This window comes from Mirounga angustirostris, unplaced genomic scaffold (genome assembly GCF_029215605.1).
Source record: "Mirounga angustirostris isolate CCGP_5_RB_7025 unplaced genomic scaffold, mMirAng1.0.hap1 SCAF_14, whole genome shotgun sequence".
NCBI lineage: Eukaryota > Metazoa > Chordata > Mammalia > Carnivora > Phocidae > Mirounga > Mirounga angustirostris.
The window spans coordinates 68,099,494-68,118,610 of NW_026991722.1; positions in this window are offsets into that span (position 1 = coordinate 68,099,494).

Sequence of the window (19,117 nt, forward strand, 5' to 3'; positions counted from 1 at the left end):
CCTGGTTGTCCAAACTTCAAGGAGAAACTGCCCCAAGCCCCATGCATCAGAACCACCCCCAGATGGAAGGAATCCACCCTTGACAGCCTTCACTCGATAGATTCTGCTCAGGAATTCCCCTCTGGGTCATGAATGCGCCTCCGTGGAAACTGATGACACCCTGATGGTGATGACTGGGCTGTTTGAAATAGTGCGGAGAAGACTGTGGCAGGTGCAGAAGAGCCTCCCTGAACCTTCCAGCTCAGCCCAGCCAACAGCTGGATGCAGCTGAGGGAGTGACCCAGCCAGGCCACGTGCAGCCGAGAGCCACCCGCTGGGCCGCACCTGAAACCGGACCCCAGAGCTGTGGGAAATCAGCAACCACTGACATTTTAAGCCACAACTCTTTGGGTCGGTCTGTCCTGCACCAAGAGATCCCTGAGTCAGGGGCACAGACTGGGAGTGGCTTGGGGTTTAATGGGCGGGGAGGGGCTCCCAGGTAAGGCTGTCTGCTCGTCCTGGACCCCGACCCCCTCCCCAGCCTCAGCTGGGCTGCAGCTCTGCGGAGGCAGCATGGCCCTGGGCGAGCCCCCCTCTGCAGGAGGTTCTTGCTTGCCCTCCTGGCAGCACCTTCTGAAGCCCATTCAGCTTCAGTGAGTCCTCCTAACAGTGCGGTGACATGCTGAAATTATTTCTCCACCTGCCTCGGATGGTTTCATCTTTGATTCCTCTGTATCCCTAGGACGCCTGCAGGCACTTGGGGTCTTGATTCATCTGTGACTTAACAAAGGGATCTCCCAGCGCAGGGGCACCTCCATGTCACACACGGAACAGCGCAGGCCACACTCTGGCCTGCTGGCGCCAGAGTCGGAGCTGCTTTCTAAGAAGCTATGGTTAGGGACACCGAGGGGCAGGTGGTCTGGCAGGTGCATTCCTGCTCGGGGACCTGTGGTCAAGGCCCCTCCACAGTCACATAGAAGTGGTGCCTTCACTGCAACGGGACGTCTGCTGTTGGACTGTCATTCATTTCCTCTGCTTCCCCAACCCAGAGCCCGGCTTTGCTTTGGGAAACCACCTCTTCCCTGCCTTAGTTCTCACAACAGCTTTGGAATTGGTTTCTCCACAACCCAAGCATTTTACCATCAGATCTTCCCATTCTTCTGGAGAATGGGAGGAAGGGGCAATTTGGGGAAAAAAGTGAGAGCATCCTGGGCAAGGACGTACAACCCGCGTGTCTGTGCTGGGCTCTTGGGACAGGTAAAGCCAAGTATATGTAATTCCACGTATGCAAACACAGTCCACATGACTGGGATGGGGGAAGGCCACTGTCCCACCTTGGCTGTTTCTCTCTCAGGTGTAAGTTGAGAGGCAGGTGCGCTCCGGAATCTCCTCCTCCCAGTTCAGGGCTGCTGGTCACCTGCCCGAGGGGCTCCTTGCTCACCTGGGCCAGGTGCTCTCTGCGGTGCTCCTGAGCAACCTCTGTGCCTCAGGAGGTTGTGAGGCCTCACAAAATGTCCATGGGAAGATGATGAATATGGGAACATTCACGGAGTTCAACCCCCTCCCCCCAGATGCAGACTTTCTCAGGGTCACAGGGGCTCCAGTGGAGAGACCAGTGTAAACAGCCCGAGTGGACCAGGACACTGGCGGCCCAGTGGTGGCACCCGGGTCAGTGGCCTGACCTGGGAGCATACCCCACCCCCCTGCTCAGCCTCACTGTGCTCTTCCCCACCCCCCACACCTGCCTCTCCCAGGCTCCTCACTGGGAACCCTCAGAAGGACCCCCCACAGTACTGGCTGAGATGGCCCCCTGTCTGCACCCACACAGTCTGTCCTTGGACAGGTGAGTCTGGGTGTGAGACACTGCGGAGCACCCTGAGATGGGGGTGGAGGGCTCCCTGAGGAGGTTGGTGGAGAGACTCCAGGGACAGCATCGTCTGCCGCAGGGTCTGATGATTTCTCTGCCCGTACGGTCGGTGAGTCCACACACGTCTCCGTCTCCAGCTGACAGTCCATGTTGTGCCCTGAGCACTCGTGATGAGAGGCTCTGTCCATTATGTATTCAAGTGCTGTAGATATGTGACCCCACACTGGACGAGCAGCAAGACGCCAGCTGCAGAGACGGTCCCGTGACAGGTCTGATTGTCATGCCTGGTGCGCGGCGGCTGCCCATCCCCAGCCCAGCTCAGCTCCAGGCACTGAGCCCGCTGTGAGGACCCGGGCCCCTGGATGCGTCCTCAGGGACCACACGCTGGGCGGGAGGCCGCTTTCCTCAGTGAGGGATTCCTGCCGAGCTTGTCAAGTGCAGCAAAACATCAGAGACCATAAAGGGAGCGGATAAGAAGTGAAAGCGTTTGAGCTCTCTCTCCCTAGTTCGGAGCAGGCTTCTTCGGGGCTCTAAATCCCAGGCCCCTTGTACACGGAATCAGCCTCAGTGTCATTGTGACATTTTGAGGATCAGACTGCGACAGGTATTCGTAGGCTGTGTGTGTGAGGAATCCTAGAGCCTTGTTGCAATGTCAACCTCACAAAGCATGTTTCTTGAGAAATCCTTTTTTAAAATCCTTTCTTACTCTGCTTGTTTTATACAGGGAGTTTTTTTTCTCCCAGAGGAGGTTGACATGCACAGACACGTCACCATTCAGGTGTTCCTTATCGCTGTCAACATCAGAGGACATTTTTTCTGTGTTCTCCTGTTTCAGCTCATCGAGGGTCCTCAAAGTCTTCACACGCTTCTGCTCTGCCATGTGCTTTGCATCTGTGTCCACCTTCCTGGGCTCTCCTCTGAAATACCCTCGTGCTCCCTGGGAGGGACCGTCGCATCATGCACAGCTGTGCAGAGCCAGTACTCAGACAGTCAGGGGGGAGCCCCACGCTGCCCGGCCTCGGCGGTGTGGCCCTGATGGCATCCAGTCTCCTCGTCTGTGAACTTGGTGTTAAGACAGGGCGTGTCACACACAGGAGATGGGGTGAGGTGGATATATATGGAGTTAGCACCAGGCCTGGATGTTAGGTTGACACTTTTACAATTATCTAACTTTTTATTTATTCATTTTTTTTAGGGAGGGAGGGTGGGGAGGGGCAGAGGAAGAGGGAGAGAGAAAATCCCAAGCAGGTTCCACATTCAGTGCAGAGCTCGATTCGGGGCTCGATCTCACAACGCAGAGATCACAACCTGAGCCTAAATCAGGAGTCAGACGCTTAACTGAGTCTTCTAGGTGCCCCTACAATTATCTAACTTTTTTGCTTTACGTATTTCTTTGTTCCCTCAGGAGACATTGCTCCTCTACGAGATTTCTGTAGTGGCTCCTGGTTATTTGTAAGGATCTAAAGTGACTGATATTTAGAACAGAAACAAAGGGAGACAGTCACCATATCTCCGGCACCTACTATGTGCCAACACTGTGATTTGTCACTTAATCCTCACGATTTCCCACGGACACATGTACTATGATTATTTATTTTGTGGATGAAGGAAATGAGGCTCAGAAGGTTGAAATCACTTGTCCAAGGCCCATGGCTGGGAAGTGCCAGAGCTGGTATTTGTATGAAAGATGGGACGAGTCTGAAGTCTGTGTTATTTTTCTCTGTGTCATGTTTTCTGTCTGTTCCATTTGTAATTAAAAAAAAAATTCAACCCTTAATTTTTTGTAGCATAGTACAAAGAAAATAGCAGTACACTTTTAACTTTAGTTCAGAGTTTGCTGAATGCTAGCCTGGGTCAAAGATATGTTTTAGTTCCTTTTTTCCCCTTTTCAGTTTAATGTTTATTGGCCTATTCATAATTACTTATTCTGTTATTGGCTGTGTGTCAAGTTTATACAGGAGTCTAAAAAGCATTCTGCATGTCTGTTACTATGATTTATTTTCTCTTACATGAGCGTTATAATTTCCATCTCTTATCAGTTCATATGTATTCTCCATATTTTGTTAGAGGCTTTAATGTATTAATCAGAGTTGTTTTAAATTCACTGACTTATATTTCCAGTATCTGTGTCATATCTGAGTCTGGTTGTGTCGATTGCTTTGTCTCTTGACAGTGGGCTTTTCCACCTTGTCTTTTCTTGTGTCTTGTACTTCTCAGTAAAGTTGGACACAGGAATGGACAACAGAAACTGAGATAATAGTATTTATACCTGGAAACATGCATGCCTCTTGTTTTATGAGGGCTTGTTTTGGGGTGGTGTGGGTGAATCTAGCAGGAGTTGAGCTGGATTTGGATGTTACAGTCAGTGTACCATAGCCTTCAGATTCTTCTAGTGCTCCCTTGTGCCTATGGTGGGGATTAAGTTACTGGAGGATTTTCCTCAATGTCTTTATTCCACCCTCTAAATGGGAGCCTGTGCCTCAGAGAGGATCTCTCTGTACATACGTGCCCCTCTCCCAGGGGTCCTCTGCTGTGACTTGAACTCAGTGCCTGCTAACCTCATGATGGGGGAATGGAGTTTCTCTGACATCCTGGTTAATTGTCAGGATTAGGAAGACTCCATGTTCCTAGGTCTTGGTTGAGGCTTTTACAGTGATCCTGATCCCCCAGTGCCATCCACGTGCTGCCTTGTCATTTTGATGTGTCTTGTGTGGGAGTTTCCTGCTCTCCACCAGCAGAAGGTTATCTCTTATGAACTGGGCCTGGGATGTTTTTACAGCAATCCCCCAGGGGGGTGTTTCTCTGAGCCCTTCCTCTGGCCATAATGGTCTCCACCTATGACATGGAGGTGGCAGGGTTTTCTGATCTACCTGAGTTGTTTGAGGTTTGTGCTACATGATTCAACAGGGGAGAAGGATCTGGGAAGGGCGTTATTCCTTCCCGCAGTGACAGCTATACCCCTCTCCCAGGCCAGCACAACAGAGGGCAGCTTTCTCCAGTGTCCTGCCCTGCCTCCAACCTTTTTCTTGAGTATGTAGCAAGATCCATGGAGCATCCACAGGTGGTTACATACTCACCATGTGTCTGTGGCTTCTAGGATTCTATACTCACAGGCCAGCCCATATTGAGACTTTAGAAACTCTGAAACAGTTTAGAAGAAATGTTCTTACTTGCTTTTATGGAAGCTCTGTGTTGCTGTCACTCTGATGCAGATAAGCCAGTGCTCCATCCCCGTCTCTCCTTGGAGGCACCTTTCTTCCTTAGATTTAGGTTAGTTGGTTTTCCTGCACCCTCAACTCTCTAATGGGTTCCAGCGAAGCTATGCTTTTGTAGATCACCTGGACTTTTCTTGTTGCTAGTATGGGAATGACTTCCTTTATAGCATTCTACAGCCTAAGTGGAGTCCAAAAATGACCTTTCTCTTTAAGGGTATGTTACTTTTCCTCATAGCCTATTGGACAGAAATTAATCATATGGGCCATGCACAGCTGAAGAGAACACTGGAAAATGCAGTTTGCATTCTACACAGCAATGTATCCAAATAAATATGACCATGCAGGATGTGAAGAATGGTTACTGATGGTGACTAGGAGGCTCAGCCACACCCTGTGCCTTCTCAATCTTCACGTTATTTCCCCCACTTGGCAAACAGGCATACTCGAGTTCAGAGAAGTGGCATCCTTTGTCCCAGTCACAAAGCCCCAGAGCGTCAGTGCTCAGGCATAGATACTCCATTCTGGGCACAAACCCAGTCAGTGGGAACATTAATGAGGACACATGCAAACCCACCCTCCAGACTCCAGATGGTGTCAGACCCAGAGCAGCCTCCTCAGTCCTGGGCAATCCCTACTTCCTGGTTAAGAAAAAAGTTGATTTTGTTCCTCCTGGGTCTTAAGGCAAATTTGACATTTGTTAAGCTGAAAGTAACTGTTTTCCCCAAAGCATGCTCAGAAGTATAAAGGCACAGATTTCCAAGCCATCAACTCAGGTGTGTAAAATAACTTGATTCCATTATAACTATAGTTTCTCTCTAGAGCCTTCACTCTGCCTAATGGTAGAAAAAAATAGATTCAATTCCAGGTGAATGGCATCGATTCAGGGTGGTAAGCTGCTTTTTCTGGACAATTCAGGACTTTCTCCTTCCCCTCTTAGGTGGCTGGTTCACATGAGGTCAGGGTGGGACGCTCAGCCCTCACCTCCTGTGCTGACATCTGCTGACCATGCACATTCTGGGTCTGGTCCTAATGGTCCATGTGCCTTTCCTGCTGTCGCATCCCCTGACCCAGCAAGTTTTCCTGGGGCCCCATCCCTTCCTGCACCATAGGAGTCCTCTGTGGGACCTGGGGTGCACCACACTGCCCCCACCCCTGTTGGGATGTGAAAACCCAAGGGCTGTCTCCTGGGTCCCCTCTACCCGGAAGCCCCACCAGCTCTTCTCTCCCTGCCCTCACGCTGGCTGTGCGGGGTCCCCGTGAGGTTGCTGCTTCCAGAATCCCAGGTAGGAAGCAAACCCAAGTCCCCTCTGTGTTCAGCCCTCTGATTTATCAGGGGTGTCAGCCGCTCTTGATTTCAGAGGTAACTTGGGGGTGGGGGGTAGGGGAGGGCCTCTCACAGACCCTCCTCTGTGTCTCCTCTTTCTTTCGGATTTCACTCCCCCGACCCAGGGATGACCTTCACCTGTTTGGGGTGGGAAACCTTGGACCCCTGATACAGGAGTGTGGGGGTCACAGCGAGGCCAGGTGCTCCTCGCCCACAGTGTCACAGCCTCAGGTGGCCCCATGCAGCAGTCAGCAACTCACGTGGCGACTTTGCTGATCAGGCAGAAGGTGGATTTCTGTCATGGGTCCTGGGTGTGCACAGAATGGTTGGGAGGACTGGACATCGGCGTTGGCCATGGACCTCACCTGGCCAGACGAGGTACTGGTGATCTTTGCTGCCACTGCCCAGCACCGAGCACACCCTGGATGCAGGGGGGCAGGGTGGGGGCCTCTGTTTTCTGAGTCAGCTCATTATATGCCTGGAAATTTGACAGACACAACAAAGTATATAAAAGTTTTAGGGCAGAAATTTTAAAAACTGCCCGTCTCCTTTCCGGAATTTAGAACACCATGGAAAATTGTGTGTGGCAGAACCTAATTGGGTGGGGTGACATATCCACCAATAAGCTTCAGTTATGAAAAGACCATTTAAATGTTACTTTCTTGCTCACTTCAGTTTGTAGATTCAGACTTATTGTGGACTTTTTAACCCTGAACCAGCCATCATGAGAGTGTTTCCCAGCTCCTTGGCCAAAGGATCTCTCCTGGCCTTCTGGGCACAGAGCCCATGCGGAGGGCTGGTGTGGACACCGGGGCAAAAGGAAAAGCAACTGTCCTTCAGTGAATCCCATGCGGCAGCTCCTGGTTCTGGCTGTGGAAAGACTGTGGATTACTGTCCAGCGGAGGATCACTAATTTGGCCAAAGGAGCAGAGTCGCAGTGAAGGTCAGTCAGTGCCCTGTGGAGGTCGATGTCAGGTTTGAACACTGGGTGTACATCGCCCCTACTCAGCAGACACTTTGGAGTCCCCGCCCCCTTCCTCTGGAGGAAATGCCTTGGACCCCAGGGACACAGCAAGGGCATCGCTGTGGGTTAGTGCTGGTCCCCTCAGCCCCTGTGATTCTGCAGTTGGCACAATTTTCCATCCGCCTGGCAGGGACATATTTCTGGGCTTCGCATCCATACGTGGCGTCTGTCTGAGGTTTTCCTTAAGCCCGTGGCTGGGAGACTGGACGGTGGGCAGGGGACTCTTCCTCTGCCCCCCTAAGGAGGGCAGCAGAGCTTGTCGGGGGAGGTAAAGAGAAAGCAGTAGAAGGGGCTGCCCGGGGAGCCTCCCCCCCAGCCGGCCCCCATGTCCCGCTCGAGGCCAGCAGGAGGGTGGGGCCAAGCTGGTCAGGACCCTGCAGCCGGTCTGCGCACGCTGCCGCAGGGCTGTGGGCCCCTCAGGGCTAGCTGGTCCCTCCACCTCCTGCGCGGGTCGGGCGGCCAAGAGGCCCCGGAAGGGCCGTCGGAGAGCACTTCCGGAAGGGCCCCGGCTCCTTGTACGAAAGACCCGCCACCTCAGACGCCGGGCACCGCTCCCCTGTGCTTACGTGGGGCACTGACAGGGCTCCCCTGCGCAGGAGGTCGGGGCTCCGCGCCCGTTTCCGCAGCCGTAGAACGGAGACCGAAGTGTCGCCGCCGCGCCGCACGCGCTCGCCGCGAGGACGGACGCCTGGTGCGGGGGGCACCCTGGACGGCGCGGGGCCTCCGCGAACGTCGCGCACTCCTACCCGCGGCTTCTGCACCAAAGGAGAAGTCCGAGAAGACGGGAACGAAGAGGCGGGGGACACGGTCCTGAGGCCCCCGCTCCAGCAGCCCGGGGCCGTCCCTCTCCGCCAGCACCGAACGGACCCGCGTCCCGGAGGAGGCAGCCACCTGGGCCGAGGGACGAGCAGGAGGCGGGTTCAGCTGCCTGGCGGGGGCCCTGAGTCAGAGCCAGTTGGCCAAACGGGGAAGCCCCTGTTTCCCACAGCCCAGGCGTCAGCTGCGAAGGGTCGCGTGTGGCCACGCTCCTGCCCCGCCAGCCCCGGCCGGACCTCCGGCCTCCTCACGGCCCAAGATGGCGCACACCACCCACTCCCGTCAGGGACACAACCGGAAGCTCAGGCGTCACTTCCTCTCTCAGTCTGTTGGTCAGAACTGTCATGTGACACAAACTTGCTGCAAGGGCAGCTGGGAATTGTAGTCCTTATTCTGGAAGAAAAGAGTTCGGCTAAACCCACGGTGCTCTGTTGCCACAGCACACGGGCTGGACCAACGGGTGCTTCCAAGCCTTGGGGGCCTTTCCCATTTATAACTAAGTAATTCAAATGAAGGAGGCGGATACTGAGACAGTGGTTCCAGCTGGGTACAGGTGATCCCCAGCAGTGTTAGGAAGAGCGATCAGACCCGTGGTTTCAAACAAGCTGTAATTTTGAGTCCATGAGATCCGTGAATCACTGGATGATACAAATCTAAACAAACAGACAACAGATCCACTGAAGGGAGCTGGAATTTGTTTCTTAAAACACTTGTGCCACTGCAGGCAGAAGAGCCCACGGAATGCTGATGACATCTCAGAGTAGCTCTTGGGCTGCTTCACTCTCTTCAACAGTCGTTGATTTTATTATTTGTCACCATGACAGTCAGTTAATGCATTTCCTAGGATCCGCGTGTCAACTGTCCTCCCTCTGCAACGTAAATCCAAACACACCGTTCCCTCAGACAGCCCTTCCCTTCCCCGGTCTCTGGCACTGCCTGGCGCGTCTCACCGTGGGCGGGTGGGATGCTTTGTCCGCCCAGCCCTGGGGATCCAACCAGCCAGACACCCCCTGAGAACAGTGTGCACACCAGACCAAGACTGTGTGCAGGAACACTGTCATCTGAAGGGAGAGTTGGAATGCATAGCCGGTCTTGCTGAGCAGTCTTGTCTTGCCGAGCCATTTGTAAATGAGCATTCCTCATATCTGCACACACACAAGTCAGTGCTGACTACGGGGGAGGACCGAGCTTCTCTCTCTGTTTATGAGCAATTTTCCTGCACAATAGCCTCTCACTTGCCTTTCAGTTCTAGAAACAATTGTCCCTCTGGATGTCAGATAAAGATAGAATTGTCTCAAAGATGAAGTCCAGACATGCAATAATGTGTTTCCAGCACTCAGGCATCCACTTCATCTTCCTGAACGAGCATCAGCATTTGTGCAGCCGACACCCGAGTCTATTCCTGGAGTGGCAGCTCATGGAAGGGCCCAGACACACAGACACATGGGCCCAAATCTGGGGTGATGACCTAGAAACTAAACGCCCAGGTCTGTTTCTAACTCAACATTTCAGGAATGCTGCCTGCCTAGTACTAACATCACTCTTTGATTTCATGAAGAGAGAAATTGGAGCCAGAGAGTCAATGGAATCTGATCTTTTTTTCCGGGAAGGTGAGAAGGAGCCACTGCGGAGAAGTGGCAGAGATGGCTGACTCACGCATTAACTCCGCGGAGCATTCAGTGATCTCCAAGGAGCATTGAGCCCACAGCTGTTGGGCCCAGGAGGGAGGCCCTTCACACTAGACCAGCTGACTTATCCGGGGGCAGAACTCCAGAGAGGCCTAGCGAGGGTCCCAGGGACCACTGTCTTGGGGCAGATCTGCGTAGGGGGTAGTTCCTCCACCCCTCCGCAGTAAGGACAGTGCTAGAGGGCTCAAACCAGGCCTCTCCCTGACGATTTGGCGCCCATGGGTACGCTCTGGGTCAGTTGTTGCTGACACAGACATGAGAGCTCCAAGAGCACGTCACAGGGTGACCTGGTGGTTCTGCAGCCATTCCTGAGAGAAAGCGCAGAGGGTCTGGCTAGGCAGACATAGGGGCACATCCCCTGTGGTCAGGTGTTACAGCGAGTTAGCATAGAACTCGTTTGCTCCCCAGCGCCCTAACACAGCACATGCTTTTCCACCAGACTCCCCTTCAAGTTGAAGGTTCCAGGCAGAGGCACTGAACCAGTGTTTGACAGGAATGGTGTAATGAAAGGAACTGTTTGTCCCTGAATAAGGAATGCCAGGACTTGTGGTACCCTCTCCATGAGGGTATGCACATCTGAGACCTGGACCTTATGATGGAAATGATGGACCTATGATGGAAATGCACGTGCTCCCAGAAGCATATTCAGGAAGCATATGCATCCATGTCCCCTCGCAAGAGTGGGGAGTCTTTATCCTGGGCTTGTCTGAATGACGAGGGAGGAAGCAGGTTTTCTGGGAGCCGGGGAGAGCGGCTGTGGGCAGGATCTGTGACCTTAGAGAAATGCAGCCTCCGTCAGAGCCGCAGACCAGCAGGACAGCCAACTCTAGCTGTTGGCTGCTTGAACAGCCTGCTCTTCTGTGCCCTGTGGCCCAGGACTCCAGCCCAGCATAGCACAACCACCTTGTGTCCTGGTTAAAGAATTTCAGGGCTCTGCATGGACCACCAGGTCTCTATATGGCCTCCTGCAGGTCACTCCCCTGTCCAGGCCAGGCCCTCAGGGCTCTGGCATAGGGGCATCCATGTCCCATTGCAGGAAGCTCCCCTTCCCAGGGAGAGGCTGCAGCTTGTCTGGGGGCACCTTCCAAAATCCCTGGGGGACCTGGAGAGGTAGCAGCTAGCTGACCCCAAAGCCTTGTCTGTGGGATCCAGTAAGGCTGGGGTAGGGCACACTCAGCATCATCTCATCCCATGGCCATTGTCTGCTTCTTCTGTGCCTGAGGACTTTCCCAAGGTCTCATTCCTAATAAGTGTAAGAGCCTGGACTGATGCCCTGGCAGGCAAGGTCTGGAGTCCCTGCGTTTAGCCTTAGCACTATGAAGCTGCTGCCCTGACCTGGTCCTATTATCTCCCCCTTGGAAACAAAGCCAGAGCTCCATGTCCCCTCTTGATCCATTACCCAGAGCCTGGCATTGACAGAAGGCATGGTGATGCTTCCGCTTTCCCCTCTTTTTCTTTATGGGAGAAAGTTCTTGTTCTCCAGTGCACTTTACATGGAGCATCTATGTCCTCGTGAGCTTTATTTTCTAGCTTTGCCACAAAATCCCTCCATTCTTCAGCAAAACTTAACTACTTCGTTTTCCTCTGGGTTCACACTCACTCTGTTCCCTCTCTCAGAATTCTGTTCCCTCTCCTTTTCCCACTCCATTATTTTGCATGAATAACCACTACTCATCTATGAGACTCCATTCAGGCAACATCTCATCAGGGGAGCCTCTGCCGAGCTGGGTGAGAAGCCTGTTCTCTGTCAACAGGTGCTTCTCTCCATCACTCACTCACTCAATCACTCATGCAGTAAGCATTGATTGGACACTCACTGTCCAAAGCATTGAGGATAAAAAGGTGATGTGGCATGGACCTTGTCCTAGTCATGCCCCTGCCATGTTCTATGAACATGTCACAGTGGACACATGAGCCCACCCTTGTGGCCACCATTCATTTATCTATAATGGGCACCTGACTGAGGCCAAGCCAATCAGAGTGCTTCCCTGAGATGTTCCAAGGTGGAACAGATACAGTGTGTATTTCTCCAGTGGCCATGACTCCATGACATGAGGCTCAGGGGCTGGGGACTCCCAGGTTTCCTGCCTCCTGGGGAAGCTGGTCCAGCTCGGCAGAGGATAAAGTCAGAGCGGGGAGTGGAGGGGACACGGTGGTGACCCATTGTCTGGCGTCTACTCCTCCCAAAACTCATGCCGGTCTGCCTCCTGTAGTTGCTGGCCCACCTGACTCAGGTAGGATCCAGGTGGGACCAGATGGCGCACCCAACATGCGTGACTGAAGAGTCTGGAGGCATCCTCAGAGGTACAGGCAAGTGAAGGGGACCTGCAGGAACACGGAAGCACCCCTGGGCCTCGCAAGAGTGGGGAGTCTTTATCCTGGGCTTGTCTGAATGACGAGGGAGGAAGCAGGTTTTCTGGGAGCCGGGGAGAGCGGCTGTGGGCAGGATCTGTGACCTTAGAGAAATGCAGCCTCCGTCAGAGCCGCAGGCCAGCAGGACAGAAGCAGAAATGCCCCAGCCTCCCTCTCCTGCTGCCCTCCAGTCTCCTGCCAAGTCCCCCCAACTGGCTGAAGCCAACCAGGAGCTGAAGAGCTGCTTTCAGGCAGACTTGGGACCAGCCTCCCTGCACAGAGCAGGGCAGGGAAGAAGGAAGAGCGGAACAGGAGGGGCGCAGAGAACAACCAGCTCAGAACCCTTCCTCGTGGTTCTTGACCGACAAAGGCCCCTTGACCTCTGGCATTTGGAATTGTGTTTCTGTTGCCCGAAACCGGGAGTTCTGACTACTCAGTCTATTTCCATGACTCGCTACTGGACCACAGTCTGATCCAGGACTGTACCAGCCCAGAGCCTGGTATACAGTACGTGCGCAAGAACATCTATGGAATGGCTGGTTGGGTGGACAATAAAATCTCACGTAGATGCTACAGGGGACAAGACTCTGATGGATAATCCCTGCCCGGGTTTATGACCTTCTACCCTGTCCTTAGGTGAGAAAAGCATTTTTGCCACGTTCTGCTGTCCCAGAGCGAGGGAGAGGTTGGGCCGGCAGTCACAGAGCCTCTCCTTTGCAGAGACTACGGCCCAGCAGGGCACCGAGCTCTTAGTGGTTCGTCAATGACTATTTTACACGAAAGAAGAAAAGGGCATGAGTGACTGCTTCCATGTCCATTGCAAACCATGTGCGCCTCCTACAGAATTGCCCCCGACGCTAGGACTTCAGAAGGGCGGCTTCTTGGGAGTGTCATGACACAGTGGCCCCTCATTCCATGATCCCACTCCTCACTAACCAGACTAGACATCTAGACACGAGCCAGCCTCAGGCCCTGGACACCAGGCACCCATCTGCCTAGCAGACAAACCCACCCCTTTGAGCACAGGCTCAGCCTGGCTGTGTTCCTCCTAACGCTGCGGGGCTTGGTGCCTGTGTCCTGCTGGAGAAGCGCTGCTGGGAACTGGAAAGGGACAGACCAATCAGTTCGGTTTCAGGGTAAAAGCTGGGAGAAACGCTGAGTTCCTGGCAGGTGGCCCTGATTCTGGGGGGAAAGTGTACAACTGTGTCCTGAAGGGAGTATTGATTGCTCTGATTGAGCCTGGAGTCTGGAGTGTGTGTGATCAAGGTCTGCAGAGCCTCGCCCAATCTTCGCGGCAGTTCCTGTAGCAGAGCGAGTGTGTTTGCTGTGGGAAATTCTCCATGCCTGGACAGCCTGTGACCCAGTCTCCCACCCCCGCCCCCACCTCTGTGCAGGGGCAGCCGTGTTGTCGGCCCCATTCCCTCTCCCCTGTGCTCTTTGCATAGGAAGGATGCTTCTGCTGGAGGAAGACACGGGATTTATCCCAGCACATTTCAGCGGGAACCTGCCTGGCATGCTCTCTCCTTTGTGCATTAAGCAAGATGGTTTGAGCTCCACGCGGAACTCAAAGCTGAGCTCGGCTCAGGACAGATTCCAAGAGCTGCTGAGTGCTGGGCATCTCCCTGGGAGGACATGTGGTCAGCCTGGCCGTGCTCGTGAAACCACAGATCCTGGGACTGCTCCCCCCACCATGCTTTCCTCTGGAGTGTGAGCTGGCCCAGGCGGGGGGCTGTGGGGAAAACACAGGGAGGCTCAGGGGTGGTACCTGGATAACTAGGGAATATCTCATTCCAGGCCCCCCAGGTGCAAGAGACAGAAAACCCAATGCCAACGAGCCTCAGTAGGAGATTGACCGACTCCGCTAACTGGGCAGAGTGAACAAAATCAGGGAACGCTGGATCGGGACTGCAAAAACCAATGTCAAGATCCTGTTTTCTCTGTCCATCCTGAGGTTGCATCTTTGTACTGGTTAATATAACCCCAGCTCCTCCCTGAAGGTGGCTGCTGTCCTGGGTTTTTTTAATTGTTATGTTAATCACCATACATTACATCATTAGTTCTAGATGAAGTGTTCCATGATTCATTGTTTGTGCATAACACCCAGTGCTCCATGCAGAACGTGCCCTCTTTAATACCCATCACCAGGCTAAGCCATCCTCCCCCCGCCCCAGAACCCTCAGTTTGTTTTTCAGAGTCCATCGTCTCTCATGGTTCGTCTCCCCCTCTGATTTGCCCCCTTCATTCTTCCCCTCCTGCAATCTTCTTCTTTTTTTCTTAACATATATTGCATTATTTGTTTCAGAGGTACAGATCTGAGATTCAACAGTCTTGCACAATTCACAGCGCTCACCATAGCACATACCCTCCCCAATGTCTATCACCCAGCCACCCCATCCCTCCCACCCCCCCCAACTCCAGCAACCCTCAGTTTGTTTCCTGAGATTAAGAATTCCTCATATCAGTGAGGTCATATGATACATGTCTTTCTCTGTTTGACTTATTTCGCTCAGTATAACACCCTCCAGTTCCATCCACGTTGTTGCAGATGGCAAGATCTGATTCCTTTTGATGGCTGCATAGTATTCCATTGTATAGATATACCACTTCTTCTTTATCCATTCATCTGTCGATGGATGACATCTTGGCTCTTTCCACAGTTTGGCTATTGTGGACATTGCTGCTATAAACATCGGGGTGCACATACCCCTTCGGATCCCTACTTTTGTATCTTTGGGGTAAATACCCAGGAGTGCAATTGCTGGGTCGTAGGGTAGCTCTATTTTCAGCTTTTTGAGGACCCTCCATACTGTTTTCCAGAGTGGCTTCACCAGCTGCTCTACTGGTTAAACGACAGCCCCTGTGTTTGTGCTTGAAGCATGCCTGTTAGTGAGCTTCCCTGGTTTCTCTCTGCTTCATCTGCCTTCCCTGATGGGTCTCAGGGAGCAACTCAAGAGGGGAGAGAAGGAGGTTTTTCCTGCCCCACGTGAGCAAGGAACAAGCCCCCAACTCACACCTGAGCCCTCGCTCAGGTGCCGACCCTCCCGCTCTCAGCTCGCTTGTCCACTGAGCGCAAGGCCGCCTTGGCCAGAGCCCCTGAGCAGAGGCAGCCTTGCTGGGGGAGAAGAGCTCTCCTCCTGGACCCTGAGGACGAGTCTCCTGCCCCGGGGGGAGCTGCAGTGCCCGCGGGCCCTGAACTCCCACGCCGAGCCTGATGGAAGGGAAGTGAGCTGGGGACAGTGGTCATAGTGAGAGGCCTGCCCGAGCCCCAGATGCCTCTCCCTGCATCTCAGGCCACAGCCAGGAGACTTCAGGCCCCTTCCCACAGCCGAGGCCTCTGAGAACCCCTGCAAGGCTGCCCAGGTGAGGCCCCCTAAGTGTGGACCCCTCCTTAGATGTGGACCCCTCCTAGGATGTGGAGCCCAGGTGAGGACCCCCAGTGGACGTCCCTCCAGGTAAGGTTTCCCCAGGTGAGGCCCCGAAGCAAGGACCCCCCACCCCTGTGAGGTCCCCCAGTGAGATTCCAACCAGGAGAGGCTCCCCCTTAGCTGAGTCCCCCTAAGTGAGGCTCCCTGCAGGTCAGGTCCCCCAGGTAAGGTTCCCCCAGGTGAGGGGCCTAAGTGAGACTCCCTGCAGGTGAGTTCCCCCAGGTATGGACTCCCAGGTGAGACCCCCTAAGTGAGGCTCCCTGCAGGTCAGGTCTCCCAGGTAAGGTTTCCCCAGGTGAGACCCCGAAGCAAGGACCCCCCCGCACCTGTGAGGTCCCCCAGTGAGGTTCCAACCAGGAGAGGCTCCCCCCACCAGGCGAGGACCCAGAAGAGCTGCCCTCAGGGGTCTGAGCCCACGGACTTGATGGGGAGCAGGCCTGGGCCACGGGGTCTTCTGGGAGGGAGGCTGACTGCGTCCCCTGCTCTCACCCTCAGACTGTCTCTCTCTGCGTGCAGGAACGGGGCTGCGCGTGTCTGCAGAGAGGGGTCTGTACCAGCTGCTGCAACGACAGACAGAGGACACCTAGGTCCCCACAGCTCCCTGTCTTCTGTGCCCCTGCTGAACTCAGGGCCGGCTGTGGGGCAGGAAGCATGGCCCTGTGCATCGGTCACACCTGCCGAGTCCCCAGGTGAGTGGCTTTGCAATAAATGGCCCCCGAGTGTGGGTCGGGGCCTCCCAGGGGCCGCTCAGCGCCCTGCTGTGTGTCACCTGCAGCTCAGCCCAAGGAGGAAGGGCAGGTGTGTTTGTTCTGCCCTGTGGCCTTAACTGCAGGTGTGAGCAGCAGAGGGCGGGGTTGGAACGTCAGCAAGGACTAATTGAGCTGCTTTGTAAAGAGAGAGGCTTGGAGGTTTCTGGAAGGCAGAGCTGGCCTCCCGCCTCAGAGCCCAGCCTCGGATTGGAACCACAAGCTGACCTGCTTCCTAGCCCTCACCCCGTGGGGCTGCACGTTCGGGGGCAGCAGAGCCCGGACCCCAGGCTGCGGATTCAGTCCTTCCCTTGCATTATGAACGTCGGTGCAGGTTAGAGGCAACGAACCGGCAGAGAGCAAGCCCTGCGTCTGGCAGGATCCCTCTGGGCCCCAAGGGTTCCCCTCTGAGCTGCCCAGTGGAGGCCTGCCTGTGCCCAGTGTGGGCGGTGGGCAGTTTGCTCTGCCCCTGAGGCTGCAGGAGGGAGGGGGCTCTGTGGGGAGAGGCAGTAACTGAGCAGGAGTCCTGGGACACCTGTGGGCTCTGGGGCCTGAGGGGCTGTGGGGGCCTCTGGGAGCAGGGCTGGCTGGGGGCGGGAGCTCAGGTGGAGAAGACCAGACTCAGGAAAGCAGGAAGAGGGGGTACAGGATGGAGCAGTGTGTCTGCAGAGCTGGGCCAGCAGGGAGGTGTTTCCCACCATCCCATGGGAGGCTGCTTCACGGGGTGGTGAGCTCCCCGTCACTGGGAGGATTCAAGCAGACATGGGTGATGGGTCTGCAGTCAGGGGCTCGGTCCTCAGGGAGAGACTGGACCCGCCCAGGTCCCCAAGAGGGTTCCCTGATGATGAATGAGTGCAATGGCACCTGGGAAGCTTTAGGCCCTCCCTGCAGAGTTGGCCTCAGGGTCTGGGGTGAGGCCCGAGGATCCCCTGCCGTCTCTGCAGCTGCTCCCGGGTCTGCGAGCCCCGGGTCCCAAACCCCACTCTGCAGCCAGGGCTCCAGGAGGGCAGGGGTCCGTGTCCTGGATCCTCCACCCCACCCCTGGGGCAGGGACAGTGCCCAGCTCGGGGCGGACCCTCACTTAGCGTGTGTGGACAGACTGAACACACAGGGAGGGAGGCGCCCCTTCCCTCTGCCGGCCCCTGGGCTCTGACCCAGGAGCCCTGATCGTGGGGCTGGCGCGTCCAGCCTGTCCGACGAGCCCTGGACGGGGAGGAGGCAGCCCTCGGAGAAGCCTGGCCCCCAGCCCACGGTGGGGTCCCTCCGGAGGGGTCTTCCTCCGTGATGCCGCAGGACGTGCTGACGAGCCACCCCTCCCTGAGCAGTTGGCAGAGGGTCCGTGGTTTGAAGTCAGACTCAAATGGGAGCCTCCGTGGGCCTCAGGTGTGTTTGATGGACTGATTGTCAGGCAGGAAGGCTGGTTTCTGATTCAGGACCCCAGGTCCACCCCCGTCCCCCAGTCCCTCTGTCACACGTGGGGGAAGGGCAGGGAGGAAGCCCAGGGAGCCCTGTCCACAGGGCCGCCCCCCTTGGCCTCACCCCGTGTCAGGACGGGGACCTGGGGGCTGGGATCTGGGCGGGGCAGGTGCTCAGGTGGAGCAGGGCAGGTGCTCGGGGGGCGGAGTCTGCTCCCTGTGCTGGCGGGTGGGCGGGTGCAGAGATGGCAGGACACGGGCCAGTTCCCAGGAGGGGCCCGAGCCTCCAGGCCCTGCTGGGAGTCACAGCTGCATCCACCTGGAGGCTGTGGCAGGAGGGACCCCCAGATTCCCACGGGAGGGCATCCCAGCACCAGCTCCCAGTTGCTCACGGTGCCGCCAGGGCAGCATAGAGGCTGGGACCATGTGGGCTCTGTCGACCAGGCCAGGATTTCTCCTGCTTGTAAGAGTCCTCGCAGGGGTGGGGAGAGGGGGCCTGGGGAGGGTTCTCAGGTGAGGATCCCAGAACACCCTTGGGTGCGTGACCTGGAGCCCTCACGGTGCACCTGAGCTTCATGCCCCAGGAACTGACTCTCCAGGAAGGGCGGAGGCGGGTGGGGGCTGTTTCCCACCTCCCTGGTGCCCAGTGCTGCCCGTGAGAGTCTCCACCCCGTGGGGGGGCCGGGGGGAGGGGGGCTGTACTTGCGGTTTGCAGAGGAGACCCCAAGTGGCTGAGGATCTTTATTTAAATAATTCAATAGGAAGCATAAAAATCAAGCTGGACATATTTCTGCTTAAGGACGACGCATGTAAAGACTTTGGGTTATTTATTCCCTTAATTTCTCCTCAAATGCAACCATAAATCCGATTATTGAATTTTTAATGAATATTAATTTCTAAAATGAAACGTTTCTGATTTTCGTGAAAGGCCAAGGGAGGGAAGCAGAGCGCCTTTCTCAGGCTCTGGAGGCCCTGACTCCGGGGGCAGGTCCTGGATACTCCGAGCCCCCCCGGCAGCACCACCAGCTGCGTGGCCTGGGGGTCTTTAGAGGCAGGAGCCAGGCGAGGGGGCGGTGGCAGAGATGCCCCCGCTGGTCCCCTTGGATCCACCGGGCAGGCGCACTGAAGCAGGGGCTTGAGCTCCGAGCCGCAGGGGCCCGTCTGGGCCTCAGGGGTGCAGCAGGCTGGGGGCGGGGCACAAGATGCAGGAGCGAGTCTGGCCTGGGGGAGGCCCGCGCCGCTGAGCAGGAGCCCAGCGGGGCCGGG